At 41.9% G+C, this 4,944-nt stretch overlaps 1 pseudogene; it reads left to right on the forward strand.

Moving 5' to 3' along the window:
• LOC102768937 overlaps window positions 1-4,944 on the forward strand; it is a 42,958-nt pseudogene that overhangs the window by 16,552 nt on the left and 21,462 nt on the right.

Here is a 4,944-nt window from a genome sequence, read left to right on the forward strand (position 1 = left end):
CCAACCCTTCCTCCTTTTCACTCTCTCTAAAAAATCAATGGAAAAAATATCCTCGGGTGAGGATTAACAGCAACAACAAAAGAATAAATAGCCTACTAGGTAAGTAGGATCCCAATATTTGGTGACATGATTTCAATTAGATTAGTATTTTGTACATAGATCTTAGCAGGATCAACTGGGAGTTTTTAAACAATAGGATATTGAATAAAATGGCATTCAGTCATTAGGAAATTGTCTCTTGTACAAAATGGCTAACTAGGATCTCTATAAAAGAACTATAATTAAAGGGAAATAAAAACAAATTCTTTGCTTATAGTTTCAGTGGGTTTAATGAAAACATCTTTATATGGCCATAACCGGTTTGGCTCAGTGGATGGAGCGTCGGCCTGCGGACTGAAGGATCCCAGGTTCGATTCCGGTCAAGGGCATGTACCTTGGTTGCGGGCATATCCCCAGTGGGAGGTGTGCGGGAGGCGGCTGACAGATGTTTCTAACTCTCTATCTCTCTCCTTTCCTCTCTGTAAAAAATCAATAAAATATATTTTAAAAAAAAAGAAAACATCTTTATATGGATGAGCCAGACCATTCCATGTGCAATATGTATCTAATGCATTTGGGTTTAGAGTTGTAAACAGATTCGGACACTAGATATTTTTCTGCCTTTCTATAGGAGAGGCAGTATAACCTAATTAAGATTGAGGGCATTAACATTAGACAGACCTGGTTTTGTTTGATTCTTTCTCAGGCACTTCCTGGCCTTGTGCAAGTTACTCAAGCTCTCCAGGCCTAGTTTTCTCATCAGTGCTATATAGAAAATGAAAGAACCTACTTTAGAAGATAATTGTGAAAATTAAATGAAAAATTTAAAGCATTTAGCCTAGTGCCTTATAGGCAATCCCTGACACATTCCATTGGAGAAAGACATAGTAGAAACAACATAATACCCACTTATTACTTGCCAGCTACTGTGCTTAAGTACTTTAAATACATTATCTCATTGAATCCTTTGCGATAGGTACTATTCTCATCTGAATGTCGCTCCTGAGGAAAATGAGGTTTAAGGAATTTCAGTAGTCCAGAGCTATACAAATGCCTAGTTAGCATAACCATCCACAGGTGTGCACATGTCATTTGATGCAAACAAATGCATGCGTACCAATGCAAGGATATTCACATCCCCCTTGTTGTCCTTACCACATTTCCTAGCACTTCTATCTGGTATAGTGGTGCTGGAATAGCACAGTGGAAATGGCTGAGGAATATCCATTCAACCAGTGTGTGTGTGCCTGTATGTCTATGTGTTGTTTTTTAGTGAGGTGAGGTAGAGAGAGAGAGAGAGAGAGAGAGAGAGAGAGAGAGAGGGAGAGAAACGTCCATCTGCTGTTCCACTGATTCATGCGTGTGCTTTAATGAAAAGGGTGACGCACAACCCTGTCTCTAACTTGCTCTAGGACTTTGAATAAGTCACTTAACTAAGTCTTTGGGCTTCAATTTCCTCATCTGTAAAATGAGGGGGCTGGCAAAGTTCTAGAACCCTGTGAAAATAAGCAGCCCTAAGCCTACCACCTTGTATAGGCAGTTCTATACAAACACTCCCATGGCAACGGCCACTCAGCTTTCAGCAATACTGGTATGCTGCTCCACTCAAGCCAGCAGTGCGTACTATTTCAATCACAAATTCCTGGGTGAATAGAGCGCTTGAATGGGGGAGGGATCTGTCAGTCAGAAATCTTAAAGCCTTTGGCTTTAAAATAAGTTCTGGAATAAATTATCTGTGGGTGGTGTGTATGTATATGCTAAATCAGAAGAAGAGTATCAGTTTAATTCACAAAATCACCCGTTTAGCAAGTAGAAGAGCTGTCTTAGCTGAGATGAGATTTAAAGGGTCACTTTGCCACTAAGTGCTGAGTCAGTGAGTGGAGGAGACTGTGGCCCAAGTTCATTAGCACGGTGAGGATGCCAAAGGAATGTTGCCAGAGGGTGTTTAAATCAACCTGGATTTTTGAGAAGCAAATCCAGTATTTATTTCCAAGCTACATAAACTAATAAGACTCTCTTATTACGATGGTTTTTTTTTCCAAAAAAATATATTTTATTGATTTTTTACAGAGAGGAAGGGAGAGGAATAGAGAGTTAGAAACATGGATCAGCTGCTTCCTGAACACCCCCTACTGGGGATGTGCCCGCAACCAAGGTACATGCCCTTGACCAGAATCGAACCTGGAGCCCTTCAGGCCGCAGGCCGATGCTCTATCTACTGAACCAAACCGGTTAGGGCTACTATGATGGGTTTTATCAGAGCACCATCCTAGAAGCACAATGACTCTGGGAAAAAGAGACAAGGATAAAGGTGTGAGAGAAAGAGGACATCTCTTTCCAAGAAGAGCAGGAGACGTCCTTGAAAAGACTACCGTATATATGCCCTGCTCTCAGAATAGTATTCGAGCCTTGGACAAGTTGTTTTCTGGGTTTTTTGCTGGTAGTGGTTTGATGACAATGCTGAATTCATGGGGATGAGGAGCTCCTGCGGTTTTTTTTCCCCTGCATGTTGCCTCCTTATATTTGAGCCAGGTAGCAAGAAGAAGCACTATCCTTTTATAACTCAGATGTAAATAAAGAGGACTCTCAATAAGATACCAAGTTTAAAGACTTGACCTTCTCAGAGGAAGTGGATCCAGAAGAAATGCAATGCGCACTTCGCTAGGTCCCCACCTGAGGGCAGCAGTGCTAGCCTACTGAGAGCTCTGCATTGCCAGGACCCTGAGGAGAGGAAGAGGTGGCGATGGGAGAAGGGGAACCAGACTGGTGAGAGCTCTCAGGAGAGGGCTGTCTGTAGTTAGAGACAGAGCTGTGTCCTTGGAGCGGAGGGAATCGCAGAATGAATGGATGGTCTCTGCTGAAGACTGAACAACACAACTAGCTGAGAAATCTAGGAGCTGTAACATTCAGGGCAAATCAAAGCCTTGCAAACCTGTGGAGTTGGAGCTTGCTGTTTTTCCTCTTGCCACTAGAGGGTAGGATATGAAAAGAAGATTTGAGCATTGTCATCCCCTCAAATTGGCTATTCAGCCCAGGAGGAATTCTAAGTTTTAGAAGAGGTTTAAATCTTGTCCTTGCTAACAAGTATATCTGGTCAAGCCATTTCCCTGCTTATACATTTTCTTTCTTTTTTAAAGTTTTTACTTATTTTAAAATATATTTTTTATTGATTTCAGAGAGGAAGGGAGGAGAGAGAGATAGAAACATTAATGATGAGAGAGAACCATTGATCAGCTGCCTCCTGCATGCCCCACAGTGGGGATTGAGCACACCACCAAGGCATGTGCCCTTGACTAGAATCAAACCCAGGACCCTTCAGTCCGCAGGCTGACACTCTATCCACTGAGCCAAACCAGTTAGGGCCCTACTTACACATTTTCAATGGTTCCCTAAAGTCTCCAAAACAATGTCTGAGCTGATGAGAATGGCATGCAAAGTTCTTTCAGATTTGTCCTTGATTCTTCCTTCACTCTGCTTCCTACCTGAACATACAGAACCTTGGGGGAAGTAGTGAGGTGGCAAGGGCAAGGGTGTTAGAATCAATCACAAAGCAATGTCATCCCACACTCCTTTTTCATCACTTCCACATTCAACTCCACTAATTCCTGTCTATTCTGCCTCTCAGAAGAACTCTGTGATGGCAGGCCCACATCCACGTTGTTCATCTGTATACCCTTAGTGCCTAGCACTCTTAGTAGGAGCTCATTAAATACTTACTGGTCAAAGTAATAAATGAATGACTACATCAACGTCACTGTTATCAGCCTAGTCCACCTTACTACCATCTCTCACCTGGCCCTCAATGGGAACCCAAGGAATCTCCTATGTCCCCTCTTTGCTCTCTATAATCCCTTTTTTACTCTGCAGCAAGAGTGATCTTTCTGAGATGAACTGTGCATAAAACCCTTCAATGGCTTCCCTGCTCTTAAAACATCTTTAATATGACACATAAAGTGAGTATTACTTAGCTATTTGGTCACTTGCTAGTTATGTAATCATAAGGAAGTCATTAAATCTCACTGAGTCTTGGTTTGCTCATCTTAAAAAAAAACGTGAACAATAAGTATTCCTACTTCACAGGGTTGTTGGGAGGATTAAGTAAGGTAGTTCATATTAAATGCTCAGCATAGTATTCAGTTCTCTGTGAAGTAAACGGTAACTGTATGATTATTAGGACCTGAATGATGTAGTCCCTGCTGCCTTGTGCTATTCCCTCTCATTTTCTGGCATCCTCATTAGGCTGCTTTTAGATCCTGGAATGTGCCAGGCTCTTCATTAATTCTACTTACATCCTCTAGGAAGCCTTTTTTGACCCTCCGTGTCTGGCTCAGGTGACCCTGCAGTGGATTTCCATATAGCAGTCTATATAACATCATAGACATTAGTTATCCACTCCTGGCATAGTGACTGGCATTCAGCAATGCCTCGAAAAGCATCTGTTGAAATACCATGCGATTTCTCTTATATGGTAGAATCTAATAGAAAAATAAACAAACAAAATAGAAATGGCCTCATAGAAAGAGAGATCAGACTGATGGTTGCCAGAGGGGTGAGGGTTGGGGGACTGGGTGAAAAAGGTGAGGGATTAAGAGAACTACAAGGGTAGTCACAAAATAGTCACAGAGATATAAGGTACACCATTGGGAATATAGTCAATAATATTAGAATAACTATGTACTGTGGTAGGTGGGTACTCAAAATATTGGGGGGTCCCTTTGGCTCTCTGAGCAGCACCATGGTGGTTGGAAGGAACAAGCACTTTATGAATAAGCGGCCAAAAGGGAGCCAAGAAGGAAGTGGTTGATCCATTTTCTAAGATAGATTGGTGTGAGGAGAAAGCACCAATTATGTTTAATATAAGAAATACTGGAAAGCCCTGGCCCATGTGGCTCAGTTGGTTGAACG

This window comes from Myotis davidii, unplaced genomic scaffold (genome assembly GCF_000327345.1).
Source record: "Myotis davidii unplaced genomic scaffold, ASM32734v1 scaffold363, whole genome shotgun sequence".
Classification (NCBI taxonomy): Eukaryota; Metazoa; Chordata; class Mammalia; order Chiroptera; family Vespertilionidae; genus Myotis; species Myotis davidii.